Here is a 20687-nt window from a genome sequence, read left to right as displayed (position 1 = left end):
CTATGAAGAAGTGAATTTTCCAAACTCTGGAAGAATTTAGTTTCACTCAATAAAACATAAAAATTTGATAAACTAGTAGATCTTTAATTTAAATTATTTTTCATGGGATTGAGGGGATTTATTATAAAATATATAAATTGCCCTAAAGTTTCCTTAAGTGATACTCAACATGGCTCCTTTCCTAAGAAAACCCCTGGGTTACCTAGAGAAATGCAAAGATAGCTGAATAAAAGCCTAAGTCAAGTGGTTCCAGTTCCATGTTTGCAAGACAGCCAAAACTAGCAAACATGATATATGGAACACGGTATCATTTAAAAGGAGAAATAGCAAACTCAGTGAAACATAAATCCTGAAGCATACGTGAATCCCCCATCCTTTCAGTAGAACTTTTCATATTTATCCTAGGACATAATAGGAATTAACAATTAATAACAAATGTAGTATGAGAACAGTAAATTAATGTACAAAAGAATTGGATGAATCTTTTACATATTTTTAAAAGGACCCACTGAAGTATAAATTACCACCGGGGTTAATTTTTTGCCTTTCCCAGGGACTGGACCTCTTGGCCCAATGAATATTACAAAATAACCAACAGCACAACAGGAGAGCTCTGAGTGAAAACTGGACAGTAATTCATTGAACTAAGAGTTACATTATGCAAAAAATGTAAGTAAGCATGAAGAAAACCAATCATTTTTCATTTAAAATAAATCCCAGTTCCATAACTTTTCCTTTTTCTTTTAGGCTGAAAGAACAGAGAGAAGATGGTTACAGTCAAAGTTCAAGTTTGGAGGAAGCAGCCTTGGGCTATCAGAAAATCTCCCAGTGGGGTCTGCAATTATGTAAAATGAAAAGGTTAGGTCTATACAGCCAACTCATGTTATTTATAAGAGTCTTCTTACAACTTAGTCTTTCCTTTGAGTTTGAGAAATTACCCTCAGCATTATGTGTTTTTAATAGTACTTTTTGTTTGTTTAAAACAAACAATATCACTCCATAAATAAACAAAAGAAAATCCTTTCATTTGTGAATGAAGTTAAAGATTGTACCAATATTCTTCTAGAACTTTCAGTTAAATAGCTGCTCAAAAAGAGTATGGGAACAATTCATCAATGTGCCTTGTCTTAAGATAATTATTCTCTCATGGCTTTTCATGTAACCTATTATTATTGCCTAACTTACTGCTTCCTAGTCACCCAGACAACAAAATGGTTACTTAGTTATATGCAAGCTTTATTTTTCATTAAGTCTCACTTTTCCAATTGGCTTATACTACAGCTGCTTGTACATAATGTACATGAAATTTTAGGGGATGTGAATTTTTTCTTATATCACTTATTAGAACTCTCAGAGAAGGGAACTGTTGTTGCAAGCATGAACTATATGACCATTTGTTAGGTACGCTATGACAGAGATTCCTTTGGTGAATGAGTTGTAATAGATTGTTGTTGAAATCCCTTCCAACTCTCAAATTCTATGATCCTATGATTGATCTAGATCTAATTTATTCAGTTTTGATGAAAAGATTCAATTGGCTTTGAAAATGTGACTAATTTGAACAATCTCTGAATAGAATAAATGGTTCCTGAGGGCCCTGCCCTTACTCACTCTCTGCTGACAACGAACAGAGAAAACTTCAGGTATGTCAGAACCAACTCATCTTTATCTGGATATTCCCAGTTATAGTACTATGCAGCCTAAAAATATGCAGCCAAAAGAGCCAAATCAACTCTCCAGGACAAGTATTGTCTGGGTCAAGAAACACTACTGATTTTCAAAGATGTTTATGAGTTTGGATTATTAGCCTTGGCTGCTAGTTTCTGGGTCACTTGAAGATCTCTGGGGTTCTTAATGTAATCCCAATTCAGTGATATATTAAGCAATTTTTTTCCTGTTCTAAAAAAAGGTCTGGAGTTGGGCCACTAGGAGCTCCCATTTGCCCTGTAGCAAAGAGAGAAAATATGTCAAAATGAGTTATTATACTAGGACACTAGATCAAGGCTTCATTTAGTACTCTTAAAATTCGACTTCTAGAAACAACTGTTTTCAATATAGACTATCTTTTCTTATGTAATTTAATCAAGGATATCAGTATAATACAGTAAGACTATTCTATTTTGCACGAATCTTTTCTTTTAAGGACAAAGACAGACCTAATTTCCCTGATAGAAGGAAGAAGCAGGGGGAAATGTGTATTCCTTCATAGGATATATAAGCACAGTCCAGTGTTCTAGACTGCACCTATTAAAAGGAATAGTAATTAAACAAAGTTTATCCCAGCTAAGGTCAACACTTCCCATACCCACAATATATCTTTAGCAATACTCAAGTGTCAAGGGCAGGTAGCTAAATGAACGTTCCATGAGGAGGAAGATAAAGAAGGTGTGGACACTGGTTCAAACATGTTCACTTACTCAGAGAATCTAAAGATTAGTAATGTCATAATTGACCATTTTTATGTATCAAAGTTTAATTAGAAATTTCCCAGAAAGCCTTTTTAAAAATAAAAATGAAAGATAATAAAATGAATATTTAATAAGTGATCAGAGAGATGGAAGGAGAATCAGGAATGTACAGGCAACCCCATAGAAACCAGGAGACAGTAGTTCATTAGTGTCAAATACTACTAAGAGTTCAAGGAAGATGAAACAGAAAAAGGCTTTTGAATTTGGTTAAAAAGAAAAGTTTTGGTAGAGTGATTGGGGAGAGAAATCAGAAAGCAAGCAATTAAGGTATCAATAGGAAGCAAAGACAATGGGCACGAGCTGTTCCATCTCAGAAGTTTAAAACAATGGGAAGAGAAAGAAAGGAGTACTAGGAACAGTTAGATGAAGCAAGATTTCTTTGCTTTTTAAAGTTAGGAGTCCAATACATGTCTGAACAGGAAAGAAGGATTCTGTAGGGGAATTTGGGTAGCAGCAGTGCCTTTTAGGGGGGAAGATGGAAACAGAAAAGCAGAGGGCAACCAACTTTGGGAGGAAGGGGACATCTCTCCTCCTCAGGCTGAAAGAGATATGTTAAAGCAAAGATGAAGGTAGAATTGAGAGTCATTATCATATATACAGGTGATTATAAAAACCAAATCTAACCCCAGGTTAAGATCTAATCATATCTGGCTGTATTAGATCCCCTAATAATAGAAAACTACTGTCACGTGGTGAATTACCTATTATCAAATTGTTTGGAAACCTGTAACATATAACAATATAATAATTATAACATTCTTGAGGGTCTCAACTGTTTTTCTAAATACTTGTCAGAATGAATTAACAAGTTTTCCTGCTGAGTTAATCAACTAACATTTATTAACAACCAAGCACTATCCTAAGTTCTGGGGGTATCCCCCCAAAAGGCAAAAACAATCTCTCCTTTCAAGGTACTAAGTTAAATAAGGGATGCAAACAATTAGATATACAACAAGCTATATGCAGGATAAACAGGGTTAATCTCAGAGGGAAGGCAATAAAATCAAGGAGGGTTGGGAAGGACTTCTTGTAGAAGGTATGTCTTTAGCTAAGATTTGAAGGAAGCCAGAGAAGCCAAAAGGTAGAAAGTTCCAGAATTGGAAGTCATTGAGTGAAAACTCTTAGGATTGGGAAATAGACTGTTATGTGCTGGGAACAGAATGATGGCCAGTGTCACTAATTTGCATAGTACATGGATGGGATGGGATGGGAGGGATGGGATGGGGGAAAGAGAGGGAGAGTAGTAGGTGTAAGAAAATTGAAAAGGTAGAAAGTGGCCAGGTTAAGAAAGGTATAGGGGTATATGGGAGGCAGTATGGGGCAAGATGTGTTTTTGGAAGATCAATTTAAATAGACAGGAGTGGGAAGGGCAAGGAAGGAACCCAGACTACTGTTATTATCCAGGTATGAGGTTATCAGGGCCTGCACCAGGGTTGTAGCAGTATAGCAGAAGGGGCATATTCAAGAGATGTTAATAAAGTGCAAATGATAGAATTTGGCAACTGATTAAATATGGGAAGGGAGGGAAAATGAAGAGTTAAGAGAATTGATGAATTTAAATTACCTTGTTAACATAATAAAAGGACTAGCTCAATAACAAATTAATATTTGGGACTTGAAAAAGAAACCAGATCAGATAAAAATGCCTAATTTGCAGAATTAGGATTATCTTTCTTAAGTACCCAAAACATTTTGTCCTTCTTCATTTTTGACTTCTCAGAGCTGCTGACATGATCATTTTTCATTGTTGATTCACCCAGCTCCCCTTCCCCTGCCCCCCAAAGTAGATATAAAAGAAAATATTACGTAGGAACTATCACAGCTCATGTTTATATGTTGTTTTAAGGTCTATATAAAGAGCTTCCCTCACAAAAGCCATGAGAAGAGGATTGTGCTAAATAGTTGCTTCATTTTATAGATGAAGAAATGAGCTGCCTACAGTCAGAATTACAAAGCATTAGAGCCAACTCTAAAACCCATGTTTTCTTTCTGTAAGACCAGACTGATTTTCTTAACTTCCCTGAATGTCAGTACATTCAGAGTTCGACTTTGGAAGTGAAACAACTTTTCTTTGGGAATCCAAAGTCTGTTTTTCTGAAGTATGTTTAGTAGCTCTAAAATCTCAGTTCTTATCTGTTAAGCATTATTGTACTAGGTCAGAGAGGAGGGTAAGAACACATCAATGGAAACTGTTTTGATCATTTACTGTTATTCAGTTGTTCATTATGTTTGACTGTCATCCTATGGACTATTCTATCTGCAGGGTTTTCTTGGCAAAGTTACTGGAGTATTCTGCTATTTCCTTCTTTAGCTCATTTTACAGCTGAGAAAACTGAAGCAAATGGGGTTGAATGACTAGATCAGTCAACCAGCTAGTAAGTGTCTGAAGCCAGATTTTAACTGAGGAAGATGAGTCTTCCTGATTTCAGGCCAGTATTTCCTCTTTTTCGTCCTGGCAGCTGGAGGGAGGTGACAAAGGGGACATCTTCATTTGGTAAGTGCCAGAATAAGATGCACACTTTGTGCCATTGATGTGGTTCTAAGGCATACCATCTGCAGAAGTTAACATGTGGCAAATGTAAAAGAAAGTATGATAACATGCTGCAAAGCCTAAGTGATACAATACCACTGTTACTGGTCAAATAAGGCACTTAAAAATTGATTCATGAATGGATTCCATAAAGGAACAATATCTAAACCCAAGAAAACAGCTGTTGCAGCATCTAGTTCATCTTAAGGATTCAATTGTTTGTTAAAATTAATGTCCTGTATAAAAAAAGAAATATTTTTAATAATTTCCTAGTCTTGCCTTTTGAAGTAACATAATAAAGCTAATTTAGGTCCTTTATATGACAACCTGTCAATTGTTTTAGGACAGTTATATATACTTTCTCATTCTATGTCCACAAAGCAGAATAACACTTCCAACAAATGTGTTGATGATTAAGGTTTTCATTACTGATATCCCTCTGTGAGAATGTTATAATCTATAGTTGGAAACACATTTAGATTATCAGCAGTAGGATCACTGATGTTAGATAGCCTGCAAACTGGGATTCTTATTGCAATCCAAGGGAAAATGGAAAAATGCATGGAGAGTATGAAGAAAGCAAAAGTCTATTAGTAGTCATGACTTTTAAATGAGAAAAGGAATAAAAGAAAAGAATTCTTTATGGACAGGTATGACTCAACAATAAGATGGGATTCTTATGCAACTCAAGGGATTGATCAGACTGAGTTTTCTCACTCACATATCTAGGGTTCATGAGATGGACTCTATTTATAGTCATTACTGTGGTATTCTAAAACCTAATTATTTTCTTCTGTACAATATAGAAAGCCAACTGTTCACTTCCCACATTCTCATTTCACTTTTTATGAGAAATATTCTTGGATCTATACGAAGAGTATGGTTCCCACCAAAAGAGGGGGAGAAGGGAAGGTACCAGAGATTCTGGTGGGGCAACAGCTGTGGGATGTCTTCTACTAACTAACCCCCCCTCCTCCTGCCAATTCCCATTTTCTTTCAGTCATTCCTTACTGAACACTGATACCTGTCTCTCTCCACCATCATCCATGCAAGAGGGAACAAAAAGACCCATTCTATTTGGAGTCTCAAGTTCAATCACCACAGGGCTTCTCAAAGGATTCCCTTCAACCCCATGCATCCAGATGGCACAGGAGATAAAACAGTGGGTTTGGAGTTACCAACTATAATAGTAAAACATAGGTCTTCAAGGTCTTACAATTTTACTCTATCATTATGTTTTCCATCTGAAAGACCAACGATCTCTAAAAATCCCAGTCCTTCTGAACTGCTGTGGAATGCTTAGGACTTCTAGGGTTTTCTAATTATCTTGTGTAAATTCAGTTATATGGGTTGTCTCTCCTAAACAGGTTCTCAGCTTCTTTAGAATTATTTCTTTTAAGGGAAAGGGACTCGTATGTGCAAAAATGTTTGTGGCAGCCCTTTTTGTAGTGTCTAGAAACTGGAAATTGAATGGATGTCCATCAATTGGAAAATGACTGAATAAATTGTCGTATATGAATGTTATGAAATATTATTGTTCTGTAAGAAATGACCAGCAGGATGATTTCAGAGAGGCCTGGAGAGATTTAGATGAACTGATGCCGAGTGAAATGAGCAGGTCATTATATACTTCAACAACAATACTATATGATGATCAGTTCTGATGGATGTGGCTCTTTCTAACAATGAGATGATCCAAACCAGTTCCAATTGTTCAGTAATGAAGAGAATCATCTACATCTAGAGAGAGAACTATGGGAAATGACTGTGGACCACAACAGAGCATTTCCACTCTTTTTGTTATTGTTTGCTTGCATTTTTGTTTTCCTTCTCAGGTTTTTTTTAAACCTTCTTTCTAGATCCAATCATTCTTGAGCAGCAAGATAACTGTATAAATATGTATACATATATTGTATTTAACATATTTAACATATATTGGACTACCGGACATCTAAGAGAGGGGGTGGAGGAGATGGAGGGGAAAAGTTGGAACAGAAGGTTTAACAAGGGTCATTGTTGAAAACCTACCCATGCATATATCTTGTAAATAAAAATCTATAATAAAAATAATTATTTCTTTTCTCTATTTGCATTCCTATTACTTAGAACATATTGTGAAATATCTATAAAGTCCTTAGCACATGGTAGGTCTTCAATAAATGTTTTTCCCCTCACTTAAATTAATTTCTTCCTTCTCAAAATGAGTTTAGATTTCTTTTTCTGAAGATATCAACTTTGCCTAAAGCAAAGAAACAGATTTGGGTTGTGACTAGTGAGTTTGATGGGTCAGTGTCAAATCTTGGATACAAGTTACACAAGAAAGCATGCCAGTTGGCCACTTTAGGTGTAAATATGACCATACTCTCTTTCTTCCCCCTTCCCCTTCTCTTTTTCTCTTTTTTTTCCTGAGGCAATTGGGGTTAAGTGACTTGCCCAGGGTCTCACAGTTAGAAATGTTAAGTGTCTGAGGCCACATTGGACTCAGATCCTTCTGATTTCACGATTGGTGCTCTATCTACTGCCCCACCTAGCTGCCCCAATATGACCATACTCTTAAGCAGAGCTACCAATTACAACAAAAGTTTTTTTTTTTTTTTTAGTGGAGAAGGGAGGGAAGATCTTAGCAGAATTCCTTCTATTTGCTAGTATGCCTGAAAAAATAATATGAGACAGAAAATGAAAAAGGCTGAATAATTAGTATAGATATAGATAGTGTTATATGAATTCAGAGAAAAGAGATCAGACTGAGTGGGGTTGTCAGGAAAGGCTTCATATACAAAGGTGGAATTTTAGCAGAGGATTATGTATAGGACTTAATTGGTAAGAAAAAAAGGCATAAATAAAGTACAAGCCATATTCAGGAGACAATGAAAAGATCTATACTAAAGTAGAAAGTTCACATAGAGATATAGTAACAAAAAATTTCTAGTATCATTAATGGAAAGAATTCTGGAGTCAGAAAATCTGAATTCAAGTCTCAGTTCATTGAAATCTAAAATTACCTTCATAATTCAATTGAATCTACTCAATCCAAACTTACTAATGATTTTTTCTTTCTTTTTTTCCCCCTAGTCTTTGAGGATAAGTACACATCCATGTCTGTTTTATGGACCTGTAAAAGTTTTATCAGCAAAGACCCTTACTTTTTTAAAAATTTTAAAAATTAATCTATTCTTCACTCCTATTGAGCAAATAAAAAAATTAAGATCCTAATACATAGTTATAAAGTCTGACAAAACATATTCTCACATTAGTCATATCTGAAAATGTATGTCTCCCTCTGCATTCCAAGTTTATCACCTCTTTGGCAGGAAGTGAGTAGTAAGCTTTATCTTATTCTCATGGTTCACCATTTTGTTGATCAAAATTCTAAAGTTTTTCACATTTGTTTTTCTCTACAATCTTGTTATTATATAAATTGTTTACCTAGTTCTGCTAACTTCACTTGGCATCAGTTCACCGAGGTCTTCCTAATTTTCTCAAGATATTATTTATTTCATCAATTTTTTATGGCATAAAAATAATTATGTTAAATGCTACAATTTGTTTAGTCATTCCCCAATAAGAGGTTTGACAATTTCTTAATTTCCTAATCTGATCACCTCATCTTTCTTCACACTTCTGTGGAGAAATTGACAGTTTGAAAAAAAATTATTATGAACTTAAGAAACACCAACAAATATGGGCATTTCAATATGGAAAGAAAAATGAAAAAAAGATTCTATATGAAATTGTGAATGTCTTATGTATAATTTTTTCCGCTCTACATTCCTCCCAATATGTAGCGTCTGACATTACTGATCAACCTTTCCCTCTGGACACTCTCTCTTTTCTATATTTTCATAGGACTCTTCTCTTATGGCTCTCCAACTTATTTAACTTCTTCTCGATCTATTTCACTGGTTCAGCATTCTCTTCTCACATCCCCTAAATGAAAATAGTCTACATTCTGGGCCTGTTTCCTTCCTCTCCATACTCTCAGTTGAAATCATCAACTTCTATGGGATTAATTTTTATCTTCTTTTTGCAATTGATCCTGAGATTTATATATTTAGCCCTAGTCTCTCTCCTGAGTTCTAGATATGCATCATCAACATTTCAAGTTGGAAATACCAGAGATATGTCAAACTTAACAAGTCCAAAACAGAACTCATCAACCAATCTTTGCCCCAATTTCCCTATTTCTGGTATGACTATCCTTAAAATTTCAGGTTTATAATTTTATTCCCTAATTATTGGCCAAATCTTGTTTCTATACTACTATGTTTCTCATGTTTGATCCCTCCTTTCTACTTGCTTGAAAGCCATTCTAGGGCAGACACTCATTACTCCCCACTTGGATTGTTACAACTCTTTTCCCTGACTCAAATCTCTCCCCATTCCAATCAATCCTCCATTTATCTACTAAATGATTTTCCTAAAATGCATGTCTATTTCATTCTCCCACTCAAGTTCAAAGTCTTTCTTATTACCTTTAAGATCAAATATAAATTTCTCTGATGGCTTTACAAAACTTTAGAAATGCATTTCAAAATAGAATGAATTGATTCATATATTGATTCGTGTAAAAAGGCTTTGTAGAATAACCCATTATGACATGGCACTGAATTTTCTCCATAATTGAGGAAGAGGTAGAGGACCATAGGCAATTTGCTTATAAACCAAAATCATAATTTCAATAGTTCAGTATTTTATTTTCAATATAGTCCTGGTAGAAATTGTATTTTTTCCCTTAAAAAGTTATTAAAATTTTTTCCTAAGACAATATATGAATTTGAAATATAGATTTGGAGTAGAAATTCTCTCTTTGTATCCTGGTCATATCTCTTGTCTAGATCCCTTTATCTCCTCTGACATAGTTGCTAGCTTGATGTGGGCTCTCATTACACATGGACCATTTGCTTCTGGTCAGCCTCTTTGCTTTACAGATTTCTCCAGTGCAGTCAATTCTTCATCCTACTCTCACTTTGATTTCTCTAAAACATAGGATTGATCAGGTCACTCATCTACTCACATTCAATAAATTCCATTGGCTTCCCATTATCTCTAGGATCAAATATAAAAAAGCTGTCTTGGAAGCCTTTCAAAATTCCTATCTTTCCAGACTTTATACTTTATTCCCCTCTATGCATTCTACAATCCAGGAAGAAAGGCCTATTTGTGCATGTCATTTCCCAGTTCTTTGCCTCTTCACTGGCTGTCCCCCACACTTAGAACTCTCTCTCTCCTCCCTTCTGCTTCCTGGTTCTCCTGAAGTTTCAACTCAAATCCCACTCTCTCCAACATGCTTTTTCTAGTCCCTCTCAATGTTAATGTAGTTGATTTGAGATTTTTTGCAATTATACCTTATATATAGAGAGTTGATAGAATGTAATTCCTTAAGAGCAAGACATATTTATGCCTTTCTGTGTATCTGCAGCTTCTAATACAATGCCTAGCACACAATAGGTACTAAAATAAACGTTTGTTGCCTAGATACAAAATTATAAAACAATATTTCTATTTATTTTTAAAGATATTAAGAGAATCATAAGAAATCAAATATGTAAGCTATTAGGAAACACTTTTAATTGCTAATGAAATGGATTTTCTCTGAATAACATAACTGTAATTTAAAAAAAAATTATTATAATAACTTTTTATTGACAGAACCCATGCCAGGGTAATTTTTTATAACATTATCCCTTGCACTCACTTCTGTTCCGATTTTTCCCCTCTCTCCCTCCATCCCCTCCCCTAGATGGCAAGCAGTCCTATATATATTAAATATGCCGCAATATATCCTAGATACAATATATGTGTGCAGAACCGAACAGTTCTCTTGTACAGGGAGAATTGGATTCAGAAGATAGAAATAACCCAGGAAGAAAAACAAAAATATAAACAGTTTACATTCATTTCCCAGTGTTCTTTCTTTGGGTGTAGCTGCTTCTGTTCATCCTTGATCAACTGAAACTGAGTTAGGTTTCTTCGTCAAAGAAATCCACTTCCATCAGAATACATCCTCATACAGTATCGTTGTTGAAGTGTATAATGATCCCCTGGTTCTGCTCATTTCACTTAGCATCAGTTCATGTAAGTCTCTCCAAGCTTCTCTGTATTCATCTTGCTGGTCATTTCTTACAGAACAATAATATTCCATAACGTTCATATACCACAATTTACCCAGCCATTCTCCAATTGATGAGCATCCATTCATTTTCCAGTTTCTAGCCACTGCAAACAGGGCTGCCACAAACATTTTGGCACATACAGGTCCCTTTCCCTTCTTTAGTATCTCTTTGGGGTATAAGCCCAGAAATAACACTGCTAGATCAAAGGGTATGCACAATTTGATAATTTTTTGGGCATAATTCCAGATTGCTCTTCAGAATGGTTGGATTCGTTCACAACTCCACCAACAATGCATCAGTGTCCCAGTTTTCCCGCATCCCCTCCAACATTCATCATTATTTTTTCCTGTCATCTTAAGACAATCTGACAGGTGTATCATCTAACTGTAATTAAAAAAAATAGTATTATGTTTTGATTTAGAAGAAAAATGATGAGTAAAGAAAACCTACTACTTTTATTTCTATCCCACTGATTAAACATGTGCAAATGGTTTAATGGAGAACAAATTAATGACAAATTATCAACAGATTCAGTGTCTTTCTGGTTTGTAGGAAAATTTAAATGTCTTGCTTTTGGTAGAACACCATAATCCTAAAAAAAGAAAAAAAGGTATTTTGTAGCTTAAAAAAAAAAAAAGTCGCTACTTGACTAGATAATTTCCATTAGTTTAACTTCCCCTTTCACTCTTCCCTCTCTCATATATTGTTCTAAAGAAATTTATTCATCAGGTAACTTAATAAAGTTCAATTGAATGAATTACAAAATAGATTAATGCAACATTGTATTGGAAAAAGTTCATAAAATGTAAACAATTATTATTTTTTAAATAGAAATGCTCAATGTACCCCAAGGGTAGTGGTGGTTATTTTCCTGTAGGATTCACAGAACCTACTTTTAAAGAAAGGAAAATCCCAGATACAAATTGGAATAAATTACCTCTAAGGTTTGAGACGCAGTCACATCTGTAATATATTCAGGTTCAATATTCTAGCTCTTGGAAACCATTCCTATTATCTGGGTCTGTCTTCCTTTTCGTATATTCCAGGTATATGGGACTTATAAATTCATAAAATCACAAAATTTAATAGTTAAAAAGATCACTACACTACAAGATATAATGACCAAGCTCAAAGGTATATTAGAGACCATGTAGTTCAACCTTGTCATTCCTAGTTTGATAAAGAAAGACTTTTAGTCCCATTACATATTAAAGTATCAGCAGTTATTTTCTCTCATTTCTACTGGGGAATGTGGTTTTCATTATTTCTGGTAGCAAAGAACAGTATCTTGAAGGCATGGGATATTGATGAATAGATCTATCTAGATCCAGACCCATATTTAGAAAACAGTTAGTTTTAAAGACATTGAAAGCATTCAAGTGCCACTTCCTCCAGGAAGTTTTCCTTGATACCATTTAACAGCTTCCCTCCAAGTAAAAATGATCTCTCCCTTTTCTGATTTATCCTAGTACTTTACCTGGACTTCTTTGCATTTATCTCACTTTCTCTTCTCTCACTGTTATTTATATATGTCTACTTTCCCATTGGATTTTAAGCTACTTAAGTTCGGGGTCCATATATTTGTTTTGCCTCTATTTGCTGAATTCCTATTTATACCTTAAAGCCCAAATTAAATGCCATCTCCTTTAGGAAGTCTCTGCACCTGTTATGTAAAATGTATAATATTGTCTTTTCTATATCTTATCTATCCCTTTATTAAACCGTGATTTCTTTGAGAGAAGAGACATTCTCTCATCTATGCTTTGAACTTAAAACACAGTAGGTACTTTGTCAAGTACATTGATCCTACTGAATTGAACTTGTAACACTTAGAAAGGTTCGTGTATTTTGTATTAGGGTGTTCAGTTCATAAAAAACAAACCAAAAAGCTATGTGGCTAATTATCTAAAGAGGTAACAAAATTGCTAAACTACACACAGATGTTAAGCTCTACGAAAAGGACAGTTATTTTGCCAAAATCACTGCCAAATTCCTATTCTCTTTGGAAGCATTCCAACACTGTTTCCTGGTGCAGCTGCAGCTGTGCTACTAACCGCACACACACTGAGTTCTCCCCATTTTCCCTGTTCTTCAACAACACAACAAAGGAGATCTAGCCCAATGACAAGAACTGGAGCACTGAACTTTCAGTAGAGAAAAGACTCTCTTAAATTCACAAAGTGCCTCTCATGAGAAAAATCAGACTGCATTGTGAAAGGAGAATAGATTCATAGGCTCAGTCTAATAAACTTCCAAGCTTGAGGCCAACAGGTATAGGTATAAAGAAAGTGACAAGTACTACATACTAGAAAAACATTAACAAATTTATTAAACTCTAAGTTCTATGCTTAATAATAGAATTCAATCTGAAAAAATATTAATGCCTTGAAATGGTAACATTATCTCCCCTAATATATAAGTATTTGAGTTTTATGAGATTCAGTCTTGGCAAATGAAATCTGCTGTCCATTTATGGCTTTAATCTTGAACACTATCTTTTCTTGGCATATAAAAGATAAGTGTTATCAGGCCAAAAGATAGCAACTACTACACATCACACAGCATCCACAATGGGAAATATTAGATTTGTTATCTATGCTAGGAAGAAATCCTTGTGAGTTATTTGCTTTAAGAAGCAACACTTGGGAAAATATTCCACATCAGGGCTTATTTGTTTTTCACAAAGGATGTGAAACTTTCGGCTTCATCTCTTTCAGATCATATTCTTCACATTTACTCATGACAAATGAACTTGGATTTCTTAGCTGACCCAGTAGTAGGAAAAGAGCACTACTCTGGATGAAAGAGAACTGATTCCCTTTATCCACTTCATAGGTTTGAAGACTTTTATCTATGTTGCTTGCTTAGTAATCTAAAGATACTGGCCTACCTGAATCCTACAGGAATGTCACTTCCCTCTTGGGAACCTTTTTCTATGATGTACCCAGGTTTGTCTTAATGCTTTCTTAGGTATGAGGCACTCTACTGCAAACGGTGGAATATTTCATTTAATCATTGATAAAAGAAATACTTAATTACCTCAAGGATCATTTATATTTCCCCTATACCTTCCCCTCCTCCAAACTTCCCTGCTTCTTTTAAGAACTCCAACATCATAACTCCTGACATTTATATTTGAAATCCATGTAATTTTTTATTTCTCCTTATACTGGCTAATCCTTATATTGGCTAATTAGTAGCTAAATCTTATTGGTATTATCTCCACAACATCTCTTGCATCCATCCCTTGCTCTTCACTCACTGCCAGTATTCCAGTTCAGGCTCTCATTACAACTTAATTGGACTACTGAAATAGTCTTCAAATTGGAGAAAGGAAATGAATCTCTTACTCATCTTCCATGCAGCTGCCAAAATAATTTTCTTAAGTCACAGGTCTGACCATGCCATTTCGCATCTCAAAAATCTTCAATGGCTTTTGAGTTAGTTAACTCCTTAGGTAAACATTCAGAGTTCCTTCTTTTTGGCCTGACTTCAAGTCCTTCATGTATTCTTTGTTGTAACTAAACTGGACTATTACTTGTTCACTAAACTCAACATATCATCTCCTAATTCCACATGTGAATGCAAAAAAAAAAAAAAGATCTTTAGAATATCAGTATCTAGAAAAAGCACAGAATGTTGGGTAGAACTCCTGTGGTAAATATATAAGGAAACTTTAGTAACAATTTTTTTAAAAGTGGGCAAAAGGATCTGCATCAGTGAAGGAAATATTGGTGGGATCACAAATCCATTTGGATTTTTCATAGGATAATAGGATTAAACATCGAGACTTGGAAGACATTTGAGTATTTAGACTCTAGGTACAAAGTATATTAAAGCAAAATGTTTTTTTGCCTAGAAGGAAGGATTCATATAAATATATAATAATTTCAACACAACAAGGAGAATAACAGAAGTCCAGATAATATGTTCTAAGGAGACTGGGGGAGGGACAGAACATTTTGAGCTATAGGAAGAAAGGAAAGTCATATAGAAAAGGTGCTTGAAGTAGGTTTTGAAGGAGATAAGGTTTCTGAAGGGCAAATATGAGAAAGGATGTACATTATAGCAATGGGAAGAACAGGATGCTCCTCACTGATACAAAAGCAGGAAAGCATAGTACACTAGTAATTTATGCCAGACAACTAACATGTTATACAAATTGATATTACAAGAGGATTGAGACACCAGGACAGCCCCCTAGACCACATTTTGGAAATCACTGCCTCAAGGTCCTTGGCAGTTCTGCCATTATACAAAAATGCAACTATCTTTTATTTCTGCTGTCCAAATCTATTTAATAGCTATATAAATTGTGGACTGACACTCTATTATACCCTAACTGCTTTCTAAATTTCTCCTCTCCAATGACTACTTTTACTCCAAATTACATAGCCCCAGGTACATTTTCAAACACAAATACGCAGATGTTGCCATCTTCCTAAATGGCCTTATCATAGTTAAGGAAGACCTATAATTTTATTTTATAAACAAACTGATTACAGATCAAGCTTCCAGGAAATCTTCCAAGTGATGGTGAACGACATAGCACATTACTTTCAAGGATAAATTAGTCAAAAAGCTTTGATTCCAATCTAGAAACTGGGCACAGGGCTTGCAAAATCCTATGCCAGAAGAGTTTCAAATGAGAATGAAATGTAGCAAAATAAATCTAAACAAAAAAATCTCAAAAGGGAAAAGAACCTGAGAAGTCATTTCATTCCACATTTATCTGGACTGAAATCCTTTCTGACAAGTGGGTATAAATACTTTGCTTGAAGACTTCTGGTGAAACGAAAGCCTATTGCTTTCTGAAGCACCCAATTCCAATTTTGGATAGCTGATTCTACTGTATGTTCCCTAAAAGCAGTTCTGGCCTACCATCTCTGTGCTAGGTAACTTAGAGAAGGCCAAAGAATAGTAGAAGATGAGACAAATAATGAACTGTACTCTCCCAGACTGGCAAAAATGAGCCTTCTGCCAGTCTTCTTTCAACATGTTTGTAAACAAGCCAATACTTTCATAGGAAAAAATCTTTCACACATTTCATGGGCAATAGTACATTTCTTACCCCAAACATTGAGTTCTGTCTGTGGCTTTATGACAATCAAAAATCAAAAGGTAGACTTAAAATGGAATAGTAAACCAAACTTGGAGAAACAAGTAATGGTAGTCTATGCATTAATGATCATCTTTACTAAAGAACTATCTTAAAATTAATCTTTGATAATTTCTAAGACTCATTGCAGTACATTTCATATTATATTTGTAACCTTTATATCTGTAATGATAATTATATATTTTAAAATGTATGAATTTTCAAAAACAATGCTGACACAATTTTCAACTTCCAGACCTTTGGTCAGAATTTATCTTTCTCATAAAATAAAGCAAAATTTTCAATACAGATTAAATATGAACAATAGTTAATGATTTTGCAAACAATTACAAAACCATTGCCATTGTTGCAATCTGAGTTTCCCTTTATCTTCATTATAAGAAATGAGAAATGTTGATTTGTTTGTCAAAAGTTGAAGGCAAATAATTTAATTCCTTTTTTTAAAATTTTTATTTAATAATTACTTTATATTGACAGAATCCATGTCAGGGTAATTTTTTACAACATTATCCCTTGCACTCATTTCTGTTCCGATTTTCCCCTTCCCTCCCTCCACCCTCTCCCCTAGATGGCAAGCAGTCCTATATATGTTGGATATGTTGCAGTATATCCTAGATACAGTATATGTTTGCAGAACCGAACAGTTCTCTTGTTGCACAGGGAGAATTGGCAAATAATTTAATTAAACAAAACCTTTAATTCACTTTTAGAGTAATGTGATATATTCCCTCTTTTTATTTCATTTTCTGCACTTACAAATACATACACGTTTAAAATGATATTCTAAAAGAAAAAGGCCAAAGGCAAGAATCAACATGCTATATATTGTGAAGAGAAGTGGGCAATCAGGTGGGAGAGATAGGGCTGGGTTCAAATGCAGAGTCCATTGGTTGCCAGCCAAAGGACCTTGCACTTGGTAAAAGAGGCAGAAGGGAAACTTATAAGACTCTTGTTGCGAGGTCTACTTCCAGCATTTTGTCAGGGAGATTAATATGATAATACACGAGTGAGAGAGACATGGCTTGGGGGACTAAGATGACATTTTTGAAGGGATCAATCTTTAGTTGGGGAGATGACAGAAGGAATGGAGAAGGCCAGTACAACTCCTAATTCCACAGGTCTTTTAAGTTTATAAAACATTGTTCTCCCAAGTACTCTGTGAAGTAAGGAGTACAAGTATCATGGTTTTATGGATGAGGAAACTGTGCCTCAGAGACATGAACTGATTTATGCAAGACACAAAGCTAATCAATGTTAGGGTAGAAGCATGGACTGACTCTTTTGAACTATGAGGCCTGGGTTCTTTTCATTAAACAAGTCAAGGTGCTGTGAATGAAAGACCCACTTAACTTCCCCTACAACAAGGAAATCTAGCATTTCTATGGTAATTAAAGCTTCCCAAAGCATTGCACCCATGTTATCTCACTTAATTTTCCCAATAACCTCAAGACATAAGTGCTATTATTATGCTCATTTTACAGATGAGGAAATTGAGGTTGAGAGACTTTAAGTGACTTGTCCGGGGTTTCACAACTAATAAGGGAGGCTGAATTAGAACTTAGATCTTTCTGACTCCAAAACCAGCACTCTTCCTCATTACACCACTAAACTCCCACCAATTTGAGTCAGCAGATACTGTCTTCTGTCTCTACATGCCAAAATAATAGTTTCAGTTAAATGAAGATAAATAAATAGCTACTGGAGCCAGAAATCTAAATCACTCCAAATTGAGTGCTCTTTCCACATCAAGATGGCATTATTTTGTGTATCAGGAGAGTAACATTATCTTTTATTAGCAGATATGTCTATGAAGTGAGTCAAAACAATAGAAAAATAAATTTTAAAACGCACCAAACAGAATTATAAAGGGCATTTGTTGAAAGAAACAAAAATATTGAAAGATTTTAGCTTATACTTTTAAAACATCGATATATAAGTATATATACAAAGCTAGTCTTTCAGGGAAAGAATATAAGCATTTCAAAGAAGGCACAATTGAAGCATTTCTTCTTGAAGCAAGCTCTCATTTAATCATCAATGTTTGGTACTGAATTTCAAATACATATTTGGTTATTTACAGCATGCTGGGAGGATGAGGCCAACAGTACTCCCACATTTATTTAAACAGTTTTTAGGAATTTCCGTGGGATGAGAGAAAAATCAGATTTTAACAGCAAATGATTGGCTTAAATTACAAATGAAACATGCATGCTTTTCCTTCTTTAGCAGGTGATTATTTAATGCCAGCCCCTATTTTACTTTCTCCTGATTCCTTAGAATTTATTAAAGTGATTGTATAAAGTTCCAAGCTTTATTTTCACTAAGCTTTTTAAGTGACATGAACATTTCTTTTACTCCCATATATACATGTAGCCTCTGTCTCTTCCTCTCCAATTTTTGTTAATAACATCTGCATGCTACTAGTTCTCAATACCATCTCTTCACCATCATTTTAAGCCTGGAAAGATGTCCAGAAGGGGTTCAGCAGCAAATTGGCAACCACCGCTCGTGAGGCATCATGGGTGACAGCCAGATATTTGAGTCAGAGAAATACTCACAAATGCCACGGATACAAAATAAATGGCTTAAGAAAGTACCTCATCATTCATTTTGCACCAAAGTTCACCCAGTGAGTCACTATTTGTGATGTCGTTTTAGTAATCTACATGGGACTACGTTCTATTCACTGGGAGGGGAACAACAGCAAGAGCACAACATATGATTTATTTTCTCATTGACTGTTCTGACCTCAGTCAGTGGAACAAATCAATCTCTGAGAGGATGACAGATGCATTCCTCAGAGCCCCATTAGCCTGGAGATAGCTCTAGTCCTTGAAAGGGACTCAGGAGGCTTCTGTTCAAATTGCTCAAGAGGACAAGTTGTCTATGAAGGTTCAGTAATAAGCTGGAACATTCAGAGATGACATTAGAGTTGGTAGGAAATATGTGTCTATGTAAATGTATAAGTGGCAAAGAGCTATCTAATTTTGTTTTTGTGAAGTTTTGGAGAGTTATGTTCTCTACAGCAACCAAATAGACCTTTTCCAATTTTGTGGCAGATAACAGAATTTTAGCACTAGAGAGGTCCCAAAGGATAAACAGTCTAAAAAGTCCTCAAAAAAACCGAACTCACTTCTAGCTTAGTGAATTCCTTTACTACTATGCAAAAGAGGAAGTTTCTATATACATAACTTTTTAATGAATTGGCACAGATAACTATTAGGTACATCATATATATATATCTGAGATATAGATAGATTACCTATGTACACATACAATAAGAACATACAACTCATATCTATTTAATGATATATCATATGTCTATAATGTACATATATATGTATATATATTCATTAAATACATAATATACTAAAGCTTAATTGCACTAAGACTTTTGGCACAACCTAAATAGACAGTGTGGATATTACCATGCTTTTAAATCTAACTGAGGTGAAGTCATTCCTCATTATGACAGCAACCTTAGCAATGAGTTTCTCTGAACTCTGTTGCTCTTTGGACAGGAGAACACAGTCTATCACTGAGTCCAAATACACACATACACACACACACACACACACACACACACACACACACACACTCACAAAAAACTAAATAGTTTCATGGATATCATAGCTGTGGAAAGACAAGACAGCTTTCAGTGCCAAGATTTAGACATAGAAGGTTGTGTAGACCAGATATCTCATTATATAGATTAGCAAACTGAGGCAAAGAGAGCTGTTTCAGGACAGTAAAGAGCAGATAGAGGATTCAACTTAGGCTCTGTGATTCCAAGCTCAACACTCTTTCCAATGCATTGTACCTTCTAGAATGCAAATTAGACTCTCCTTCCCCCCTGAGTCATTACTGTTTTCTTATTTTATAACTTCTCATTTTCTTGTTTTCCTAAATTTTAATATATACTGCTGCTTTTAAATGATAATATTTACATTTATTGATTTGCCTGGGCCAAATAAGCTGGGGCAGAACTCCTTTGTATGTTCCTAGAAGAGATTCTCTTTTTATATAACTCAGGTGATATTACCATCTTCTGAAGTCTTTCCTGGTCTATATGCTTCTTGTGCTTTTCTCCTTTCTGCAATTACTTGGTATATTTACTGCATGTGTGTGTGTGTGTGTGTGTGTGTGTATACACATATACATACACACACATACATGCAAGCATACAAATATTGTCCCCTTCCCCTGTTAAAATGTAAGCTTCTTGAGGAGAGAATCTATTTCATTTTTGCCCTTGCATCCCCAGTGTCCAGTATGCTACCAAGAATAAAAAAGGCACTTAATGCTTGTTAAACAGATTGCAGACAGAGTCAGGGGAGCAGACAATTCTAAAGTTGCCTAAATAAATACATAACATCCAAAAATGGGAACAAGTAACTGGAGTGTCAGGTCCTATGTTAGGTCACAAGACTGATTAATAAATCAATATGCATTCATTA

At 35.0% G+C, this 20687-nt stretch overlaps 1 protein-coding gene and 1 pseudogene across 2 annotated transcripts in view; one reads left to right on the top strand and one right to left on the bottom strand.

Annotated features, from left to right (window-relative positions):
- Positions 1-20687, bottom strand: part of CTBP1 (C-terminal binding protein 1) — a 423238-nt gene that overhangs the window by 131738 nt on the left and 270813 nt on the right. The window lies entirely within an intron of this gene.
- LOC127540882 (60S ribosomal protein L37-like) lies at positions 4613-9796 on the top strand (annotated as a pseudogene).

The sequence above is a fragment of the Antechinus flavipes genome, chromosome 6 (assembly GCF_016432865.1).
Source record: "Antechinus flavipes isolate AdamAnt ecotype Samford, QLD, Australia chromosome 6, AdamAnt_v2, whole genome shotgun sequence".
Lineage (NCBI taxonomy): Eukaryota > Metazoa > Chordata > Mammalia > Dasyuromorphia > Dasyuridae > Antechinus > Antechinus flavipes.
Note: the sequence above shows the minus strand (reverse complement) of the source record. Positions and strands in the feature narration are given on the sequence as shown.